The sequence below is a fragment of the Sitophilus oryzae genome, unplaced genomic scaffold (genome assembly GCF_002938485.1).
Source record: "Sitophilus oryzae breed Bouriz unplaced genomic scaffold, Soryzae_2.0 scaffold_1620_pilon_pilon, whole genome shotgun sequence".
Classification (NCBI taxonomy): Eukaryota; Metazoa; Arthropoda; class Insecta; order Coleoptera; family Curculionidae; genus Sitophilus; species Sitophilus oryzae.
Window position 1 is genome coordinate 5659212 of NW_022146304.1, and position 12673 is coordinate 5671884.

At 32.4% G+C, this 12673-nt stretch overlaps 1 protein-coding gene and 1 non-coding gene across 2 annotated transcripts in view; both read right to left on the reverse strand.

Moving 5' to 3' along the window:
* LOC115880239 (cerebellar degeneration-related protein 2-like) overlaps window positions 1-12673 on the reverse strand; it is a 368754-nt gene that overhangs the window by 340326 nt on the left and 15755 nt on the right. The gene's annotated exons all lie outside the window — the stretch shown is intronic.
* Trnad-guc lies at window positions 4789-4860 on the reverse strand. Its single transcript has one exon. It is a non-coding gene; the product is annotated as a tRNA-Asp (tRNA).

Sequence of the window (12673 nt, forward strand, 5' to 3'; positions counted from 1 at the left end):
GAAAAATTTATGACTAATTTAAAAAAATATATAAATTTCTCAAATTAACTATTTCAATCAAATAACTATTTATCAACTCAACATGTTTATTTTTTGTCAATAATAACATGTATTGTATTTTACCAAGAGACATTTTTTACATAAAAAGTAACGGAAATGTATATTTTTTCACTCAGTTGTTTTATACAATTACGGACGAAAAGTTATTACTCTTCAAAACAGTTAAAACACATTTTTAGGTGGCGCCCCCTACAGATAGAAATTAATTGACATTAAAATAAAATTCCTCATGTCAAAAAACTCCCAGACACCAATTTTCATCCAAATATTGACGTTACTTCAGAAATTATTTGGAAAAAATCGAAATAAAAATGAAACTTCTACACCCTCTTCAGAAATTAAGCCATTTTGGGACATATATTTATACGAACTCTTTTACTTATTTTTATCTGCAGAATATGATGCCGAAGTTTCTGGAATAGAGTTCGGACCACCCTGTATATTAAATTAGATTAGGTTATTATTATAACCCATTATATTTTGAACACTTTTAATTCCACCAAATCTCATAAACTAATTTCTTAGACTACAAACGTAGCGTAGAAGATTATTCGTAAACAATTGATAATTTTTTACAGACATTACAACCTTTGTGAGTGGTTTGCTATGAATATAAAGTTGTTAGGCGTTTAAGGAGGCCCCGGTGATGATTTTTTTTTAAATTTGGATTTTACTAGCTAAATTTATAAAATTGTCGTGGAAACGAAATTTTTGAAATGAGATTTTTAAATAGCTTTTATAAAAAACTGGAAGGTTTAGGTCTAGGAACTGACTTTCCCTGTATAATATCCAACGAGTTGATTTAGGCAGGTCAAATATATGCACATATAAACTTTCGTTAACTTATAACCCAAATTTCACATTTAAAAATGTTCAATTCATGATTTTACCGATGCTTATTCAAGATCATGTTTTGTCAATTTTACACATTTTTTATCTCAAAAACTATAAGATAATATATGTATAGGTTAGAATGAAAATTATGAAATATGAAAGTAGTTTCCAAATATGTAATAATATACCGGGTATTCCATTTAAAATAACAAATATGCTACCACTTTTCAAATAATGTCACAACAAAACAAAAATTCCGAGTCACCGGTTCTCTATTAACGTCTAACATGCCATCTCCGTGAATCACCCTGTATATAGGTACATATAATAATCTACATGACGAATGATAAGAGAAAAAGATAAAAGATAATGTGATTTTAAGGTTTTTTGTTGTAGATAAACCAGAAAACTTGTTAGAAACATTTAGTACTATAAAACATAAAAAGTATAAAAATTAAGTTACTTTCAATTTCAAAATTCATACTAAAACAGTTTAAAATTTCATAGCTTAATATACGATAATTGAAAATAGGTATCATGGATTCGTAAGTTTCACTTAAACAGGTTTTCTAGATCATTTTCAGAGTCGTACAAAATAAAATATGAAATATTATCAAATTTGTGACGTTAATTAAAATCAGGTAGCGAAACAACACATCACGCCAATCTAATCAACAGTGGCAGCACCTGAAAAACTTTTTAAAGTGTTGTGGAAATTGTATTTATGTTCGTTACTATTCACCAAATTTGTAGACATTTTGTCATTTAACATAAATGTCCTTTTCTCTAATAACCCCCATTTCCATCCAAATTTTATTTAAAGAATAAACAGCAATAAACCATATAATGCATTTTTTGTCATATCCATAAATCCATTTATGTTTTAGCTAATGTCTCTATTAAAATTACCTTATAAATAATTTACCATCATTGATCATTGGTATATTTGTAACTATAACAGATATATTTTATACATTACAGTTGACTACAATTTTAAGATGATCTTTTTTTGCGGAAGAGTGTATTTTAGTTTGATAAAAAGATTAATAATTTATTATTTCATTAGAGGAGCTCTACAGCACTGTAGCCCTCATGCACAACCCGCCACTGGTTCTTAGTTTATATAAATGTGTACAGTTAAACGCTGCTAATATGCGATGATTTTTAACAGATAATAAGTAATTCAATTTACCCACAGCATTAAAATAAATAATGTTTGGTAGTTAGGTCGATACGCTGAGACTCGTTTCCAATGCAAGAAAACTACATTCAAGTGCAATAATATTTGCATTTGTTATTATAATAACAGACGAGGTGGTTTATTTATAGCTTCGAGCGTAGCAATTAACTGTTTGATAAGCTAGTATAGAATATATAAAAATTCTAGGTGTTGACTGTTTTAATAAAAAATAGGCATTTTATATCTGCTGGAAACACACCTTGATAAAAGAATTCTTGAAATATTTTAAATGAATAATCATAGATAAAAATGGAAATAAGGATGATACTGGATATTAATATATCTGTAACTATCATCGTAAACTCAGTAACCATCCAAACGAACAAAATTTAAAAATTAAATAAAATGAATTGTAAAACTTGGAAAATAAGTTGGTTATAATAATGGTTTTATAATTCGGAAACTCTCTATTTATTTATCTAGTAATGCTAAAACACTCTATTTGAAAGTCGATTAGAGAAAATAGTATGATTCATTGGCAAGTAATGTAAATATTTACGATCCGGTAAAATTGTGATGTAAGAGGAGGCTAGCTTGCCGGAGTGGAGTTAGTAGTTGATAGGCTGGCCGGCTGTTATGTTGTGTTTGTCATAGAGCTGACATTTGGGGCTGAGAGCCCTGACTATAAACGTTGCATGTACTGTAAGGCAACGGGTCGTTTGATTCAGAAGAAAACCTCTTGTGACGTCTTGCCTTCGAGGTTGGTCTTGAGAGTTTGAGGTCTCCCTTGTCTTCTCGATTGACACGATGCGGCGTTGGGGTAGTGAGCTACCCCAATTAGCTTATTCGACTGGGATGCGAATCTGTTTAGCGGCAGAATTTGCGTCCGGGGGAAGCCCCTATACTATTTCAGGTGACACTAGCTAATTGTTGAAGATGATTAACCAATATTGTATAACCGAATGATATTTGAATTAGATGGAAAATATGGAATGGAATAGATTGAATAGAATATATCAGTGGCTAGGGGGAGGAGTATGTTTGTTTTGTTATTTTCATGTACAATGGGAGAGTGCTTGCCAATGACCAACTAAATGGATATGTGAGGTGAATTTGCATTGTGAGACCCAGTAGAGTAAGCCCCAAAAATAGCGATTTTACAGAATGAAATGAACGAAACGAACAAAAAGAACGAAAGAACGAAAGAACGAAGGAACGAAAGAACGAAAGAACGAAAGAACGAAAGAACGAAAGAACGAAAGAACGAAAGAACGAAAGAACGAAAGAACGAAAGAACGAAAGAACGAAAGAACGAAAGAACGAAAGAACAGAAAGAACTGAAAGAACGAAAGAACGAAAGAACGGTGAAAGAACGAAAGAACGAAAGAACGAAAGAACGAAAGAACGAAAGAACGAAAGAACGAAAGAACGAAAGAACGAAAGAACGAAAGAACGAAATGAACGAAAGAACGATAAGAACGAAAGAACGAAAGAACGATAAGAATCGATCTGAACGAACGAACGAAAGAACGAAAGAACGAAAAGAACAAAGAACGAAAAAACGAAAGAAAAAAGAACGAAAAGAACGAAAGAACGAAAGAACGAAAGAACGAAAGAACGAAAGAACGAAAGAACGAAAGAACGAAAGAACGAAAGAACGAAAGAACGAAAGAACGAAAGAACGAAAGAACGAAAGAACGAAAGAACGAAAAGAACGAAAGAACGAAAGAACGAAAGAACGAAAGAACGAAAGAACGAAAGAACGAAAGAACGAAAGAACGAAAGAACGAAAGAACGAAAGAACGAAAGAACGAAAGAACGAAAGAACGAAAGAACGAAAGAACGAAAGAACGAAAGAACGAAAGAACGAAAGAACGAAAGAACGAAAGAACGAAAGAACAGAAAGAACGAAAGAACGAAAGAACGAAAGAACGAAAGAACGAAAGAACGAAAGAACGAAAGAACGAAAGAACGAAAGAACGAAAGAACGAAAGAACGAAAGAACGAAAGAACGAAAGAACGAAAGAACAGAAAAGAACGAAAGAACGAAAGAACGAAAGAACGAAAGAACGAAAGAACGAAAGAACGAAAGAACGAAAGAACGAAAGAACGAAAGAACGAAAGAACGAAAGAACAGAAAGAACGAAAGAACGAAAGAACGAAAGAACGAAAGAACGAAAGAACGAAAGAACGAAAGAACGAAAGAACGAAAAAGAAAACGAAAGAACGAAAGAACGAAAGAACGAAAGAACGAAAGAACGAAAGAACGAAAGAACGAAAGAACGAAAGAACGAAAGAACGAAAGAACGAAAGAACGAAAGAACGAAAGAACGAAAGAACGAAAGAACGAAAGAACGAAAGAACGAAAGAACGAAAGAACGAAAGAACGAAAGAACGAAAGAACGAAAGAACGAAAGAACGAAAGAACGAAAGAACGAAAGAACGAAAGAACGAAATGAGCGAAATGAGCGAAGTGAACGAAATGAGCGAAGTGAACGAAGTGAACGAAATGAACGAAATGACGAATGCAGGAATAGTCTAAAAAAATATTGAATAAATAAATGAATGAATAAAATGCGAAATTTAAGCCGTTGTGATACGAAAAATGTAATTAATACTTTTTTAGTAAAATTTTTTTTGGTTCTACCTTGTTGCCTAGTGGGATGTATTGAGTAAATATTTATTTTCGATATGTAAAAAAAATAAAAAAGTTACTCTCCGGCCGGGAATCGAACCCGGGTCTCCCGCGTGACAGGCGGGGATACTTACCACTATACTACCGAAGACTTGCGAAATTTTAGAGCAATCTGCTATTTATTCAATGTAGTAATAGATTTACTTAAATCTATAAAGTTATAGTCATGTTTTAATCATTAAAAACCGAAAATAATCAACAAACAAAGGCTAAATATACATTTTTTAAGTTGAAATACTAAATTTTAATAATAAATATTTTTAGAACAGATTTAAAAAAGATTTATATCTTTTTATTGACTTAAGTCATTTTACAAAAGACCAGGGCCTATTTTACCATAAGGCCCGGGCCTTGGGCCCGTTGGTCTGGGGGCCCGTTAAAGGTTGTAAAATATTCATAATTTCAAATATAAATTTACATACCAGAGAAAAAAAAAACAGTTACCTCTGATAAGGAAAAACTGAGTTATATAAAATAAGCTTTAGATTGACATAATTAATGCATTTTTTAAAATTAGAATTAATTGTTGTTTTTTTATTATTTATTTTGTTGAATATAATAATGTTTATTTATGTTTTAAAATTATTAAAAAAATAAAAATAATTGTTTTATTTCTTTAACCCAAACTAACAAGAGAATTTTTGAATTTTATTGGAAAAGAGGGCCCGAATTTTTGCTTGGGCCTTAGGGCCCGACCAGATGAAAAATAGGCCGTGCAAAAGACTTAAATCTTTTAAAAGATTTAAGTCTTTTATGAGATTTGTCTTTTTGAAAAGATTTAAGTAAGTCTCTTTTTCATATATTTTTATCGTAAATTTTTTAACAGCGGCATCAAATATGTGTTTACCTTCTTTAGTTTCATAAAAAAGTAAAAGTAAGTACTGCTCATAAACGAGAAACCCTGTAAAACACACAAAAATGGGACAACCTGTACAAAGTACCACAAAATTTAATTTAATTTAAGTTGTTGATGTGTGTTTTTATGTCCTTGATGCGTTTATTTTTTTATTGTTTATTATAGTTGTTTATATAAAACTACTAAACTACACCAATGAAACACAGAGGAACATTTTGTTGCAGATTGCCGCAACCTGTTTATGGAAACTGAAACAACAGCAAAAGTTCCCTAAACATTCTTTCCACTCCAAGGTAACTCATTCTTGTGAATGTTTTTGTTGTGTTGCTGTTTCTAGTTTACAATGTGGTCCGACGAAGATTTGCAGGCATTTGCAGGCCATTTCCAATTCCATTACATATATCCACCCATAAATTCTGTTTTTGGTAACGGTCTTTATACTATGTATCCCGTGGATTCCACAAACACTCGGCATTTCGGTATAATTCAATTAAACATATTATATTTTCTGTTGTTCATTTAAAAGGCATGTTTGTTTTTATTATTATATTACTAAATTAACTGATGATTTGGGCAACGATGCGACGGCTTCACGGCACAAGTTTCGGGTTTTGGAAACAAGCAACAACCTGTCCACACTATAAAATACCATCGAGGAACATAAAATATTTACCAATGTTTCAATATTTCCTTTGATCTTTGCCGCTAAATATCGAAACAAGCAACTTATAGAAACTTTTGTTGCTGCAACCGTAAACAATGAGGAACTTAAATAAACTTTTGGCAACATTCATAAACAAGTTCCAGGAACAAGCAATATAAACATAATGTTCCTAGGTGTAACTTTCGGTGTGGACGTAGCTTAATATTTTATTCTAATCTGTATCTACAATAAATTAATAGAGATAAAAAAATCCGTAATGGGTAACACAATAAAATTAATGATAAATAATTAAGAATTAAACATTTAAAAAATTCTAGTTGTCTTGACTTGAGGGAAATTATATTGATTTAAGTCATTTTACTGACTTAACTTGCAGATTATCATGATTTAAGTAAAAAAAACTTAAGTAAAAAGACTTAAATAATGTTATATTGAATTAAGTCTTTACAAAAATGACTGGACTTGAAAGAAAATTACTTATGTCAAAGACTTGAAACTTAAGTCATTTGATCTTTGTAGTACTGAAATTGACTTAAAACTTAAATCATTTTGATTTTAGACTTAAGACTTGAGTCTTTTTAAAATTGACTTATTGCAACTCAGGTTTTGATTTTAAATAATTTAAACCTTAGTTTTCATAGAGACCCCAGACCATAACATCTTTTTTGTGAATCCGAATAATTCACTAGGGCTTTGTTCACCTTGATTATTACCAAACTGGAATCTGGCTATCCGTCCGATTGGTAAATGGTAAAGACTGTATTATGTTGATTTTACGGTATACCTACCCGCCGCGAACTGGTTATTCGTTAATCGTATAAGGATTTCCAATTTCTTGCAGGAAATCGTGCTGAGTCTGTAATACGTTCGATTGACTTTATAGGCGCACACACAGGCTTTATACAGGGTGTTTCATGGCAGTAGTATTAGGCATTTATGAAAAACTGGCGAAAGGATTATTTTGAAAATTTGAGGGTACATAAACGCACTTGCTAATAAACAACGCTTTATTATACAAAAAGCCAAAATAGCTTCATCGACAAAGCATTTACAAAACAAAAGCACAAAAAATATACAAATAATAAAAAATATCATACAATACAAATCAATTCAAAAAATCTAAATCTACCTAAATTATTTTAAGAATTACGCTGTCAAAAAATGTCTCTTCTTTGTTACTTCAAATAGAACATCCGGTATACATATTATAACATTTCGGAAAAGTATTTTTATTTCTCATAAATGCTCTATTGTATTTTCCTATTAGTGATCAATGGAGATTCCCATACAGCACATCAAATCACATTTACGATGTGTTTACATTATTAGATGTAGACACAGGGTGACACAATTCCCCCGATGTAAATATGCTACGTTTACACATTGTAGTTCCATTGTCCCTCGCTTAGATTTCTGGCACTCGTATTCTTAGGTCTTCCACGTTTTCTTTGATGTTGGGGTATCCATTGCATAATTTGTTTTGAAGTCGTGTGTCATCCATCCTCTGGACATGTCCATTTTCCCCACATGTTGTTGGCGTTCGATGTCGGTTGCTAAAAGATCCCTCTATTCCTATCTTCTGTTGGATTTCTTCGTTTCGGACTCTATCTCTTCGGGGAAATTCCTAAGGTTCTTCTATAGGCATACATTTCTACCGCTTCCAGTTTTTTCGGTTGGCTTCCGTTATTCGCCAAATCTCTGCACCATAAAGTAGACTGCTCTTTACCAGGGTCTCGTATATATATTGATCTTCCGTTTCTTCCCTATTTCATTACTCCAAAATACTCCATTCAGACAGCCAATTGTTCTTCTAGCTTGTGATATTCGTTTTTAATTTCTTTGTCATCTTTAGCTGTTGTCAATCAATATCAATTACTCCCTAGATAGGTGTAGTCATTGCAGGCTTCTATCTCTTCATTTTCTAGATGTACGCTAGATAGTTCTGCACCAATAGGTAGATATTTAGTTTTTCCTGTATTTATTTCCAAACCCCATCGTTGATATTCCTCTTGTAGTTTCCTTGGTTGTACTCCAAATCATCTTTATCGTTATATCAAGAACTTTGATCATCTGCGAACTGCAGGGTATATAGACAGACATCTCGCCATCGATTAATGCCCATTCCATTACATTTTCTCTTCCATTGTCTCAAAGCCTTTGCTACATATATTTTAAATAAATGTGGGAGAAACACTCATCCTTGTCGTAGACCTTTATTGACAATTAAATCTTCCAGATAATGTGTTGCCTATTTTAATTTGTGATGTCGATTCTGTACAAGTTTTTCAGATCTCTAATTAAGGTGTAGTTAATGTTGGTGTCCTTTGCAGTGTTTAAATAGTCTGTTACATTTTGCAAAAAATATACAAATAATAAAAATATCATACAATACAAATCAATTCAGAAAATTTAAATCTACTAAATTATTTTAAAATTACGCTGAGTCAAAATGTATCTTCTTTGTTACTCAAATAGAACATCCGGTATATATATTATAACATTTCGGAAAAGTATTTTTATTTCTCATAAATGCTCTATTGTATTTTCCTATTAGTGATCAATGGAGATTACTGGTGGGGATTGGAACCTTTGGTGTTACAACAGCAAAATAAAACACTAATTCACCACAATGCACCAAAACACTTTACTTTTAAAAACACTGGACGCGAGTTTTGCTAACCATGTAAGTAAGCATCATCAGCATATTATTTTACAGGGTGGTCCGAATTGTATTCCGGAAACTTCGGCAGCATATTCTGCAGATAAAAATAAGTAAAAAAGATATCTTGGTAAAAATCGCTACGAGTAATGGTTCACGAGATATTTGGAATCGAAATTATCGATACCTATCATCACTGACGTAAATTCTACATTCATGTTACTAAATTGAAAGACTGAAATCATAAATTTGAAATGTTTTGTGCCAAAAGTTCAACAGAAACTGCTTTATCATCATTTTTTAGCAGAAAAAATTATGATTAATTAAAAAAAAAATTTCATGAATTTATTATTTACTAAAATAACTATCTACTCAACGTGTTTATTTTTTGTCAATAATAAAATGTATGGACTATTTCCATTCTAAATAATCTTGAAAACGGTAGTTCGCAGCGATTTTTACCAAAGGAACATTTTTTACGTAAAAAGTCACGGAAATGTATATTTTTTCGCTCAATAGTTTTATACAGGTACGGACGAAAAGTTGTTACACTTCTAAACAGTTAAAACATAGGTATGTAGGTGGAGCCCGCTACGAATAGGAGCCATATTGACAATTTAAATGAAATTGATCATGTCAAAAACTCCCAGATACCACTTTCATCCACAAATATTGACGTTAGCGATTTTTACCAAAGGAACATTTTTTACGTAAAAAGTCACGGAAATGTATATTTTTTCGCTCAATAGTTTTATACAGGTACGGACGAAAAGTTGTTACACTTCTAAACAGTTAAAACATAGGTATGTAGGTGGAGCCCGCTACGAATAGGAGCCATATTGACAATTAAATGAAATTGATCATGTCAAAAAACTCCCAGATACCAATTTTCATCCAAATATTGACGTTACTTCATAAATTATTTGGAAAAAATCGAAATAAAAATGAAACTTCTACACCCTGTATCTCCCAAACTAAGCCCATTTTAGGACATACATTTATACGAACTTTTTACTTATTTTTATCGGCAGAATATGCTGCCAAATTTTTCCGGAATACAGTTCGTACCACCCTGAATTATCTGTTTTAATCATCTGCTGATCATTAAAACTTTTTCCAATAATTAAAAGTAAAGTGTTTTGGTGTATTGTGGTAAATTATTAGTGTTTTATATTGAAGAGTGAGATTTGATCTTGCAATCTTGGTCTTATTTTAAGTCCCAAGTAGCATTTGGACGTTATCTAACGTCGGGTATACGTCGCGTTCAATAAACCCGACGTCGGGTACCAACGTCGGTTCCACCGCCTGACGACCCTTATTTGCACCTAAGTGGGGAATACAGATTCGGGTCGCCTCGACGTCGGTATCTGACCTAATAGGGAATGTAATTCTACCAATTACCAACGTCATATTACGTTGGATTTTAGTTACTTAAAATTCGTCGCTAAGCACTTACGTTATTTTTGGTTTCATATTCGCTACCAAGAATACATAAAAACCTAACCAAACTACCTAATTACAAATGGATTCATAATCACTCCTCGAATATAACTATAAGTGCCTATCTAATTTCGTATTATAGTAATTCTGAATCATTAATCCAGACATCAGTTTTGTCAACGGAAGTCACTTTCTTGATATATTTGATTAAAATACTCCGGAAAACAACGAGCGCTTTCAAAATTAGGTAGATTTATGAAATAAAAATATCTATAAAAAAGTAACTCACAATTTTTTTTTTATTTTCTAGCTGGTTTAATCATAAAACTGTACTGTGGTTCCCCCCAAACTCAACCTTATCGATATTATTCTACTAGAAATCGAAATGTTAATATAAATTTTAAAAACAAAAAACGATTTTAAAATGGCTGACAATCGGATACGTGTTAAGAATGGCGGATTTCTGAGTCCGACTTAATATGAACTACCAATATACCAATTCCGACCGGGTCTCCAACATTAGTCGTCTCACACGACCGAAGTCATCAAACCGGAAGACCGGCAATCGTATTATGACGTATATAATTCCAACGTACGCCACGTAACCTCACTTTGTTTATCAGTGATTTGTGGATTTGTGCAACTATATTTTAGTTTTTGTTTTCTCCTTAAAAAAAATGGGCAGCCACTTTTTTAAGCCTAACCTCACATGTCAGAGGAGGATGGGGTCTGCTGGTTTCCTAAGCTAAAAAATGAAATTAAGATGCACCAGTGTAATGCAGCATCTCTTCCGGATAAAAATCATTTATGGGTGGAGGCATCACTACTACTATTATTATTTTGCAAAAGCCTCGACCTCTTTCTGTAAAATGTAGATGAATGTCTAAATGTCTTTTTAGCGTTTTTTTAGGCATAAGTTTGTTTACAAAAACTTTTAATTAGGTTATGTTCATGATGTTCATTAGGTCGCAAATGCGACTTAATGGGTAATTTAATGGGTTATTTACGGACGTAAATAGAGATACGCAAATTAGGTTATAAATATGAACATAAAATACAACAAAATATAATTGGACGTTACTTTAGGGATTATCAGTGAGACGTATCCTATTCGGACAACGGGTAGACGTCGGGCTAGTTCAAGTATATGTACGTCGTGCAAGCCAACCTGGGAACGACGTTGGGAAATTAATAAAAATGGTACGTTGTTATTTTGTACGTCGACAGATCGTTGGATTTACCGACTCGGATCCAACGACGTCGCTTTTAATAGGAAAGCGACGTCACAGGTCGTATCACCAGCACCCGACCTAAATTTGCACAAAGTCTGACGTCGCTTCAGGTCAGATTTAGTTCGAAGTCAGATAGATGCTACTTGGGGCAAGACCTACTGAATACCCCTTTTTTCATATTTTTTATTTATATTTCTTTTTTTGATAGATCGTAATTAAGCAATAACAATTTTACTATTTACGCTCTCTATAATTCATGAAATAAAAAATAATAAAGTCCCTAAGAAACTATTGTCAGCGAATTACTGTAGCGAACAAAAAATATATTTTAGGGTAGCTATCAAAAATATACCATATTAGTATAAAAACTTATTAGTCCACATGCCACATACCGAATGTTATATAAAATAAATATCATTTTTTATCTCTACAATGTATGGTTTCTAATCGGTTACTTTAGACAGGTTTAATATACCTACTGACTTTCTTTGACGTGTATAGTTCAAATCTGAACTGTCAATATTCCGAAATGACAATTCTTTCTCGTTTCCTCACTCTTCATAAACATCTCAACTGCCGTCGAGCGTAAATCACCCTGTATATGTATGTATATGTCTGATACCGGTTAAGGAATATTTTTTCACAGCGTTCGGGTTCACCCATTCGCTTGATCTTTTTAAGCCTTTTTTTAGTAGTCCGTACAGTATGTAATAGGTTACTTGCAAGATTTTTATCAATAGCAAAAAAGGCATCTGTAACAGTTGTCGTAAAACACACTTTATATTACTTTTATCGAATAAAAAGACTATCAGGAAGAACTAGGTATATGAACAAACTTGGCGAGACCGCTAAAGGGATTCAAAATGGCTGATTTGAATTAAAAATGCCTCTTTTTTTTAGTCCTCTCTAATACAAATATATGTATTGCTCAGGCATCTGTAGAGATTAGTAAATTTATGGTTATCGCTCCTTTGACTTTAATAGACATAACATAAATAAACATAGTATAAAAAAATTTAAAATAGGATCCTATATCTCATAAGCGAAGCAAAA